The following is a 12408-nucleotide window of genomic DNA, read 5'->3' on the forward strand; positions in this document are numbered from 1 at the left end:
TAAAACTTAATGCAAAATTTATGAATGGATTGATTTTAAATGTTTTTCCATTGCTATAAGTTTCAACAAGTAATACATAACACAAATAATGATATTTAAGGTCAAAGTTGATGAATAAAGACTTCAAAAGTCAAAAGTGGACAATTATTATGGGACGGAGGGAGTATATATATATATATATATATATATATATATATATATATATATATATATATATGGGGAAGTGAATATGTGGGTGTCATGTATGTAATGTTAGGTATAAAACCATCACGATTGACTTCATTTTGATTAAAAAACATATTTTTCTTCCATTGTTATCTTCTTCCTATTGCCTTTGAACTTATATTATATTTGCTTTCAAGATTCATCCCCAATATCTATCTATTTTAAATGTGTTTTTTATTAGACCTCTAGTAGGTTTCATAACTTTCTTCAATACCTATCTTATGTATACTTGTATGGTTTTTCTATGATGACTAATGGGAAGAGGTTTAGTGAGTTTTTTAACGAACAATTTCAATCTTTCAATATCGTTTTCTATATTAAATTTCAATTTGGAGACCTACATGTAGTTGGTAAAATATTTTTATACATGGTTTGCGGTGTAAAATTAAACTTATAAAATTACATAAAAATATATACAAAGCTTATCATAAGCTCTAATAGAAGATGTAAGAAAGATGGTAGAGAGATTTGATTGCATTTTGTTAAAATTGTGTAGTATTTGATGGTTCTATATCTAACATTAGGTACATGACAGCCACATATTCCCTAAGCCATATATATATATATATATATATATATATATATATATATATATATATATATATATAGTCACAGTTTAATAAACATATAAATTCATTCAATTTAAATTTAATGTATAATTATTGTCTTATGATCATGGTTATAACAAATTCACATGGATAGGAACACATACACCACAAAATCTGAGTGTCATAAGGTTTCTCTCCTTCTTGAAAATGATTGTGAGGAAACGCTTTCACTAAGAGAGATTTTGAAGATAGCATTACGTAATTTGCATTTCTCAAATTCGATTATGATTACGACATCCCTCTTCATAGTTCGAATTGTGGGAAATGGAAAATGGGTCTGAACATTTTAGACTTATCGTTATAAGTTCTAAAATTGTTTAAACACACATATAGGTTATCTAAGGAAAGGGGTATGAGTTCGAGAAGCTTAGATAAAGGCTTATCGAAGCGTCTCGGTTTCAGAAATCTGAACTTCTGTAAATAAAGTCAATAAGTATTGGTTTTTAGAAGTTTAGCTAATTTCTGAATACGTGTCAAAGCTAGTGGGAGCATAAGTGTTATGCTTAGAAAATATATAATCATTATGTGAGTGGGAGTATGATAATTATGGTAAGTATTGCGAGATAGCAATATTAATTATAGAAAACAACATGTTCAATTCGCAAAGTTGCAAGGGTTGAAAAGTTGTTTTGCTATAATTAAGGGAGAGAGAATTTTATACTTCATTTCAGTTCTAAAAGCTTGGATTGATTTTTTTTATCTAATTTAGTCATATAAAATTAAGATTGTGTTCTCAAATTCGATTATGATTACGACGTTCCTCTTCATAGTTTGGATTGTGAGAACATGGCAAATAGAGATATTGTAGCAAAAGACTGGTTAAGTATCACGTCTATATGTAAGACATTATGAATCCTATCCTATATGCTTCGGGCATAGGATCGATTGCATATGCTATAATATTCGCATGTTCTAAAATTTTCCAAATGCCTAGGGCATTAAAAGGGAAAAAGGATTGAAACCAGATATGACTAAAGGTGATTAATCAACTGTCAAGAGGACAATCTAAGATTCGCTAAGGATTGGTCGCTTATGAGCAGTTGGGAGTATAGTAATGGAAGGACCTTAATGACATTATTATTACTCCCTCCTTCCCAATATAATTGTCCACAGACAAAAACACACAGATTAAGAAAAACATTAATTACCACTAACTTTATATAATAAAATGACAGTTTTTCCCTTACTTTGCATTTAATGCTTAGTTGGTTAAGTAATAACGAGGGGTATTTTGGTAAAAATGTTATTTATTTTTAGAAGTGGACTATAATTTTGGGACAAACCAAAAAGGAAAGATGGACTATAATTTTGGGACGGAGGGAGTATTAGATATGATTCTATTAATAATGAGTTGTCATATGGTAAATATGGAATTGTTTCCATATTGAGAGTTGGACTTTAAGAATCTCTATGTAGATTAGAAACTTGTATGCAATAAGGATGCTCAAAGGAATGTACTTTGAATGTGAGACTTCATGTCTATGGAATTGTCTTGCAACAATCTCTAATAGATGACTTTGTAATTTCATTGGCAAAGTCTTTGGGACTTTAGCGCTATGACATTACGAAAGAATCGTTGCATAAAATGTTAAAATCGACATATTCTATAAGTGACAAGAATTTGGTATTCTTACACTTGTGCTAAGGATTGGGAATTGTGAAATAAGTGTGATTGAAAATGTTATTCAATTATACTATTTCAGAAAGTAAGGACCATAGGTAAACATAGTGTGCATACTAAGAGCATGGGAAAATTGTTGTTATAATTCAAGTAATAAGTTGATTACCCTAAACATTATACAATGAATAATGTGTAATCAATATGGTGATTAAATGAAAGGAGTTTTATTTATACTCAAGAGATTTGGGCCATATTGGGTTCGATTATTCTTGTGTTTCGCTTTGCATGTTTTGAATTCCTGAATAATAAGATTATTCGAACGCTCCACAGTCGCTCATACTTTGGAAGTAGGTATGAAAGAAGATTGTCATGAACTGGTTTGTAGATTGCCTAAAGTGTATTAGACATAGCAAATGTTTATTGCAACGTTCATGAGTGCTTATGAATATGATTTGAGCATTGGATTAAACCCACGCTCACTTGGATCGCTTCATGGATTTTATCACGAGTAATTGGTGAGATGATAATATATTATATTCTTGAAACTGAGACGTGTAAGTTGTATCTTGCGAGTCAGTTACACATTGATAATATGTAAATGCACCAGTAACTTGGTGTTATAAAACGTATTATTGAGTGTGATTCGGCGAGTAAGTACAAGCGAGCATTGAGTCGAAGTTTATCCGTTCCTTTTACCCAAAGTGGGATAAAAGCAATATTTGTGGGCCCCTCAATGATTTAGTGATGACACCCTATGCGCTTGGCCAATCTGGGACGAAGTTTATGTGTTCAATTGTAGTCTATTGTAAGTCGTCATAAATCAGAAATCGGGAAACAACACATGAATAGAGAGTATGATTTAAATCCATGTCTCAGTTCACACGATATCTAGAATGGAGGAATATATGATCCCTTATCTAAAGGACACGTTTCTGATATGATCAGAGTTCGACATCGGCTTTTGAAAGCTACGATTGCTGATCAGGTTCCGAAGTTATACACAATATAGTTATTAGACTTATCCAAGTGGGAGACTGTTGGATTAGGTGTCTAAGCCCATAACTATTTTGGTATGTACTTGACCCGATTGTGAGCATGGTCCTTTTGGGTTGCCTTTACCATAGCAACTGATAGGATGAACTAAGGAGAAAGAGGATTAATTATGATTTATTAATATATTATATGAATCTTTACTATATTATTAAGGATATTGTTCATTTCTTGAAAATTAAGAGGTACAACATATATTACCTCATGTATAATATATTAAAATTATACGTATTATACTACATGCTACATGGATCATATACTACACCCTAATACAAGGAATCCCTAAACACACTGCTATCTAACCTATTCACATCGACACCACCAAAGATGCCCCTTTCCTAACTTCATACGGAGGCAGTGATGAGCAGATCAATCAAACCTCTAATTTTTTAGATCTGTAACGGAGACTAATGCTACTCATCATCTTTGATCCTCATCTAATGGCTATCAATGATCCTGAACAAAGAGAGGAGGAGGAGGAAGCTGCTGCTGCTGACGACGAAGACACTGCCGCCTTTGATTTTCACCCTAACAGACGCTCTCAGGTCTCAGCATCTTCGATCCTCAACTATAATGGCTATCAATGATCCTGAACACAGAGAGGAGGAGGAAGCTGCTGCTGACGATGAAGACACCGGGGCTCAGGTTGCTTCGATTGTCAGGCTTGAAGCAATCGAGGTCATTAACGGTGAAGAAAACGAGGATGCGATACTTCATCTGTGAGTATTCGACCTTTATCCGAGTTTACACATTTGTATGGTTTATTATATAACATTTTTTTTCTGATTCCTTCCATTTAAACCCAACAAGGAGTTAAAATACTAGAAATAGCAAACACAGGAATGGCTACTCTATCGCTTTCTTCTCCCCATTCTTCCCTATTCATCACCATTACAAGTTCTCTCGAGGGTCCTCTTCGTTTATCTTTGTGCAATTAGTTACTCGATTCATTGGATTATGCATTTAGTAATGTTATTTATTGTCCTTAGGCAATTTGATGACTCGTAGATTAATCAATTGTGCTGTCAGAAGCAACTGTGGTAAGCACATTTCACGATTTAGGAGCGGTGTGATTGTAACAATGTCGATGGAGAAGAAGAAGGAGGAGGAGGTGTGGATATGGACAGAGAACAAGCAGGTTATGACGACAACTGTTGAAAGGGGTTGGACCACGTTCATCTTCTCTTCTATTCATAGCCAGCTCGCTACTGACTGGTCTTGTAAGTCTATTGATATTGTTAGATACTTGCTTTTAAAGGGAGATACATTCGGGACTCTAGTTGTCATGTAGGAAATTTCATAATTATATGGATCGATTTGTTTTTATATGGATTTTAATCGGATGCCCATAAACAGCTTTCAGTGTAGGTTAGATCATAGATGCTAGCAACGTATTATCTATTTTAGCTTAATTTCTATAGAAGCTCTTATAGGATTCACCATGAGTTACTGATTACTAAACCTTTATGTCTTGTTCTAAATCTTCCCATTCCTTTTCCACACCTATATTGACATTTCCCACAACTCACATACTGTGAGAAGTTATGAACATATGAATGTGGTAAAATCCAAGAAACTATTTTCATCCATCTTGATTTTATTGTTGCTACACGCAGCAATAGCATTGATAAATCCCATCTTCATTGAAGACAAGAGTCTTTTTGACAACAAGGATAAATTGGTTAGCACGATTTCTGAAATATCTTCTCCCCAAGAATTGGAGCAACTCCAGTCAGCTTATGAGCATGCAGATAACATTATTGTTGATCTATTGGATTGGCAGGTATGTATGCATCATCCCTTTCAATCTTATTCTATATGTCATCAGCAAGATTGCAGACAATTTATGTCATTCACACTTGTTAATTTTATATGTTTTATACAAACATATATTAGTATATCTGGTCTATATGGAAGCTTAAAGATCTTAAGAGTTATCCTTACTTATTTTGTTATCACTTATGTTTTTTCAGGTGATTCCTGCAGAGAACATTGTTGCAGCATTTCATGGCACTCACAAAATAGTATTTGCCATCTCAAAAGGTCTATCTCTTCAGTTTCATGGGAGATGAAGAAAGAATGGAATAATGTTAGATGTCATCCGCCACCACCATTAACGACATGGTGGTGACCACCTTCAAACAAAACCTACCCCACGATGCTAATTTTTTGTTACAACTTTAGGCTATTTTTACTGGTTCACATGTTTAGTGTATGAATTGAAGTTGCTTAATCCATTTCTTCTTTTCAGAACGGGTCGGTGAGATGGGTTTGCATTTGTTTATAGAAATGGAATTTGTATTTTTTTTTTTTGGATTTGAGAACCTTGGATCTGCTATTTTCTTCCCAGGTTAATACAAAAAGATGGGTTTGCATTTGTTTTATTGATTTACAAAACATGCATCCCAAGTGTTTGATGTAATGTCTTAAAGACAGTTTAACCCAAGGCGATTCGTTACTCTCATCTCTCAACATGGTGTTTGTTTATCTTTTTCATTTTTAGTGGTTTCTCTACCTATTTTTGTCTATTTTTTTTGTTTTCAATTTACTTTAGTAGTTCGCTGATCAAATGGTACAATCTTTAAAGATTCTTTTCTTGCCTTTCATCTATAATTTGTGGATAACAACTAATCTACACAAGTCAAGTTAGTGACTTAGTTCTAAACTTTAGTTTTCAATATTCTTTTTATAGCTTACAAGAATATAACTGATGCATGCTAAAGGATTTCAACGTAGAGATTTGAAACCAGATAATATCTAATGGGTGCAGGCAGGAAAGCAAATCAGGTAATTTTCACTGGCCCTTTTTGTGACTCCTATTTTGACAAAAGTTTTGATCTTGTGTTAATTATATCATCCTATTTTTTGTCCCAATTTTACATTAGGTATGATATTTTGACTGTTTATTTTAGCATCCTATTTTCACAAGTCGACACACTTTATTTTGTCTTTTATTTTCTATGTTTGACTTTCATTTTGATTACCTCATGTATGAAACTTTGACTATCAATCACATTATGAGCTAATATATTATTTGTTTAAGAACTTTTGTTATCAAATGCAAAAGCATATGCAGGTTTCATGACATAACATGTACCACCTATCTTGGATAACCTTCAAGATAGCCTTCAAAATTCAGTCATTCCATTAGACTTTTGTAAATCATTTGTAAATAGAGAATGTTTGGGAATCGCATATGTTATTGTTAATGTTCAACATAACCTGTTTATATAAAAACATGTCAACCGAGTGAAATGGGTAAATTTTGAAAAGTTAGCTAAAGAGAAAACATGTGCCAATAATGTATTTTGTAACCTTTCATGCTTACAGTATATAGTTTACAATATTAAATATCTTAGATGCTTATGGTAATTTAGGAGCCAATAATACTTCAAAGATCCAAATAAACGATGTTCAAGCAGTGATGCTATTGAATTTGCTATGGGTTGTTTCAGAAAAAAAAAGCTTTACAGAATCAATTTTCTAAATATGCAATTTTTTATATTACTTTTTAATTAAAACCGATAGACCATGAAATTATTTTTTCTTTCTTTTTGTATATTACATTTTTAATTAATTAATGTTGATAATCTGCCACCTACACACAAGGTTGTAGAACTCATTACTCGGTACCTGTTCGGCTGACTACCGAGTAGCGAGTACTCGGGGAGTACTCGGATTTGGAAATTTGTGTAGAAATATTTTTAGGGAAATTATATATTTCAAAATAATAAGATAAAATCATAAGTTGATTGAAATATATAACAAAATTGGATACATGTGAATACACAAAAAATGAAACACACATAATGGTCTCACTTCGTGAATAATTACTGAAAATTTAAGATATATATATATATATATATATATATATATATATATATATATATATATATATATATATATATATATATATGTAGTAATAATCACATGTGTGTGTGGTAAATAATAAACCATTAAGTATATTATACATATTAATCACCGAGTTGACCGAATTTCACAACACTACTCAGTTCGTATGGGGCCGATCGGGGAGTATTTGAGATTATGTAACTCGCCTCGGCAAGGGGGAGAGTAGCGAGTACTCGGAGGAGTAATCGGCCAACTCGGCGAGTTTTACAACACCTCCTGCACATGCTCATATCAACTTAATAGAGCCTCCGAGAATAGTTGTATATGTGTGTGTGTGCATTTTGGTTTAATTTAATATTTTTATTTAACATTATATTTTTATGTACAATGCTACTATGCTTTAAATAGACTCACGTGGGATCTTACACCTTTCCACTCATAAAAATGTCATAAAGCTTTCGAAATTGGTTTGGGGTTCTGTTCTGCGTATACGGTTGCTTGAGAAGGTCTTTAATACTTTTAATCCCTTTTAATATTTTCTAAATTCATAATTAAGTTACTTGATAGCTCAATTATTTTTGGTGTTTTTTTAAGGCTTCGTGCAGGGAAATATATTTTTTTCCAATGTAACAAGAACACTTTACTAATGAAAAACCAGAGAAGGGACAGGAGAGTGAGTCCACATAATGGAAGTATGAAGAAAATAAAGGTAAAAACTAAAAACTAAAAACAGAATACACATTGTATGGTAACCATTATATATTCCCTTCGGCTCTAACTTATTTTTCAAAGTTTATCTTTTAGGTAAGTCACATGGACAGTGTGGGAAATGAAGCTTATGAGGATGCACATTTTGGAAAATGTTTAAATCTATGCTCATTTATAGCAGTGTACTTTTTCAAAATCTATTTATATGTACATTTTAACACAGTTTTTGGAAATGTTTTTAATTTATGTTTTTAATTTATGCTCATTTTAACATAGTTGTTGGATTATTGATAGCAACCAATCACGTGTTAATTTATATTTGTAAAGAATCGCGACTTTTATTTTTAATTATTATTGAGTTCGTTTATGTCAGCATAACTCTGAATGGTAATTGTTTAGATGTAGTAACTATTTGTGCAAAAGAACTAATCGTTTGTAGAAACTAATTTATGAAAAAACTATGCAAACTCGTCGCTTGGCGCGGGTAAACGGCTTGTAATATATTAAAAGAGAAATCATATTGTTTAATTAATATTAGTCAAGAATTAATAAGAATTAATTTTGTGGCTAAAAGAGATTAATTAAATAAAGGGGATTAATTGTGTAATTATAAGATAGTTGCATAAATGAGCTAATGGACTCCATAGAAGTTGGAGTGGACGAAATCTATGGGGAAACCCATAAGAATTCGTCTGACGCCTCTAAGGAGGGAGTCCATGGGTTGCTTAGGGCCTAAGCAGTTAAATTAGGGTTTCCTAGTTGAAAACCCTAATAGCCTACCTATATAAGGAACCCCTAAGGCCCCAAAAACATGGTGAAGTAATCCCTAAGGGTTCTTGGACGTTTTTGGTGCTCCTCCTCCTTCTCCTAGGTCATCTTGTTGCTCATGGTGTTTGGGACTCCATTAGATGTGCAACATTTGAGGCACTAAGCTTTCAAAGGTCAAGATCAAAAGGAATTGAGATTTTTATTTCTACATAACAATCAAGGTAAGATCTAAACCCTAATTCATATGTTAGTTTGATTATTGTATGCTAGATCTAGGGTTTATGAGCTTTGGATGATTATTGCATGTTCATTAGACAAACTAGATCCAAAGCTTTTGGGTTTGCATGTACACCATAGGATTGATGTAGTGATCAAAACCCATCATCAACCTCCACCAGTCTTTTGCCCCAGACCTCAGCAGGTTCAAGGCACATCTGACCTTCTGGTCAGCAGGACATGAGCACGTGAAGAAACACCCCTCCACGTTAGACAGCCACCTCATGGCTATAATCGGGTCCTGAATCCCCTCAAAAGTTGGGGGCTTTGTGTTATCGAAGTCCCGGTACTGAAAAGCCCGACTGGCTCCTCCCCCTGCCACCATTATAGCTGCTATAGCTTTTACAGTAGCCGTCTTAGCAATGGTTGCATAGCGCTCGTCGAAGTACTCAATCATGGCGGTCTTAATAGACCCAAACATCTCCGGTAGCTGTGCCCAGAACAGAGTAGCAACCTCATCAGGTGGGATCTCTCAAATCCTGGCGTCCAGCTCATCCGACCTCATCTGACCAATGACCTCAGGCACTGCCGGTCCCTCCTGACCGCCATCTCTTGATCCTGATCCGGATCCGGTCACAAACCATCTAGTAACCACCATGTTGAATATACACCAAGAAGATATTAGACATTCCATATAATAATCCAGGAACTAACTCCCAACAAATCCCTAGGTGTTGTGACCTCCTTGCTATGCGTATGAGTCCTATGATTTTAGTAGTACGGGCCCATACTACCTTCCATACCTACCCATATTTGTCTCAAGTATCATCACAACGCTCTAAAAATATACATATGCATGGTGAGTGCTCAATCCTCACTCTTAGAGGAAGGCTAAATATCTCATAAATGGTCTATTGACCCTACACAACCCACCCATGAAACTTCCACCAACCCTTCAGCACTCGTGTATGCTACACAACGCTGGACCCTATAGACTTTCGAATACCTGATCCTACCCTAAGACCTTCATCAGACAAGAACATGAAATAAAGCCAAATCAAACATTCTCAGGCTATAAGATCTTAATTATGTACAGCTATGATGCATACACTAAGCAACTACAGTAATGATGTCAATTTTATATAAGGAAAAACCCTAGGCTATCAGGCATCATATAATCAGGAAATTCTATCATGCAATTCCTAAAGATCCCTAGCCTAGTACTAGCATGCTGTTCTATCATATCACCAAATCAAATAATCCGTATGGTATTTTGGGGTCTACTTACTGGCTCCGACTGATCGTACACATGCATCCTCCTTTAGTATTTGAAAACTATTTGAAAAATCATTTAAAATCTCGTCCTTAGTTTGAGACTGGAGACACACGAGTTTTTCCTCCAATTCACTCAAACCAAGGCTCTGATACCAACTTGTACCACCCATAAAAATAAAGTCAATTTAAAACTTTTTAAATCATTCAAAAACTGATAATTATTACAAATATGTTTTCAAAATGGTTTAATGTCAGAGTATCCCATAATCAATTCATAAAAAGATAAGGAGGTGCACGATCATGCCTTCGACTTCCCGCTATCATTAGAGGTACCTGAAACACAATCAACAAATGTAAGCACGAATCTTAGTGAGTTCCCCCAAAATACCAACGCCATACAAACCATAACAATATCATATAAACAAACAACATGCATAATGAGCCATTAGCCTGACTGGACCGCTTCGCAGGGCCATCGGTTTATCTGGACCACTCTTCGAGCTATCGACACGTCTATACCGCCTCTCATGGCCTTCTGCTTATCCGGATCGCTCGTCGGGCCTTCGGTCTGTCTAGTATGCCCTCCCGGGCCTCTAGTCTAAAGCATACGCTTTGGGTATGTTGGCCTTCAGTACAAAACAGATCTGCCTCAACCCAACCCCCAAATCAACAATCATGTGCACATAAATATCATATGCTAGCATATATTTAACAGTCAAACCGATCTAACATATCACTAATCAAAGGAACATCCTATGACCAGGATACCGACCTAACCGGTCACTAACATAACATTATCCTATATACCAGGATACCGACCTAACCAGGTCACTAAGAATATCACCATCTTAACTACCAGAATGTAAATCAATAAGCATACCATGCAATAAACCCAGATACAAATCTGAAAAAGGCCATCATTGGTGCCTTCGACCCTATTAGTATAGTGAGGACAACTTACCTCTCAAGTAGTTTGGGATGATAAATGTCAAACTCATCCAAATACAACTCCAAATCAAACACCTACATCCATAAATAATCCACTTCCATAAATTCCCAACTTACTAAAATATCCCTAGAAGTGAAACTGGTCAATCCTTGGTAAAATTCAAAGCCAACGGTAAGGTCAACAGACCATGTTGACCCAACTCGTCGAGTGTAGCCCACTAAATCGTCGAGTCCTTCCAGAACTCGAGAAATCATGAAACCCCTAGTTGACTTACCGAGTTTCTAGACAACTCGTCGAGTCTATGCGGTGTCCAAATGTCGGAAAAAACCCTAACTCACTCGTTGAGTCATCTCACTGACTCACTGAGTCCATGCAGAACCAATACATGCAATCTTCACCCAACTTGTCGAGTTGACCATGCAACTCGTCAAGTCCCTTCAGTCTATTTCTCATTCAGACGCTTTTAAGCAAGACCAAGGCTCCAAATTGTTAATCTAGCCTCTTAGGGCCTGATTTCCACATGAATTTGCAAACTTTATGTGCGTGCAAGGTCCTAAATGCCAAAACCAAGCTAAGGGAGAGGTTTAAGCCAAAGAGAAGGGCCAAAGCTTGATAAATTCAATAAATTTATGACTATAAGGACTTAGAGGAGTCCAGATCTGAAGTTAGAACTTCAGATCATGCCAAATCCCGGAATAGTCCACAAATATGCTAAAAATGGCCTTAAACACAAGAATAAGGAGATCTAACACTAGAATAATGAAGGTAACAGCTTGTTACCTTTAAATGGTATCCAAAACGATGTAGATGCTGGATCTACAAGCTCCTTCCCGTTCCAAGCTTCCCACTCTTCAAGTTTCCCTTCCAAAATCAACAAATAACACCTTTCAAGCAATGGGGGTTTACGACTCATTCTAGGGTTTCCTCTGGTTGTAATGACGCTGAGGGAGGCTAGAAACGGCCCATAACTTCTTTAAATAGGGTGAAAGCCCTAAAATTTAGGGTTGCCACGCACAACCTTTACTCATCGATTCGGGGTCCTCCGACTCGTCGAGTAGAAGTCGTAAATCATGTGGGCCGACTAGGTTCGACATGACGAGTTGGGGCCTCCAACTCATCGAGTTCCTTCAATAAAA

This window comes from Lactuca serriola, chromosome 9 (genome assembly GCF_051521515.1).
Source record: "Lactuca serriola cultivar US96UC23 chromosome 9, Lser_US96UC23_V15, whole genome shotgun sequence".
NCBI classification, from domain to species: Eukaryota; Viridiplantae; Streptophyta; class Magnoliopsida; order Asterales; family Asteraceae; genus Lactuca; species Lactuca serriola.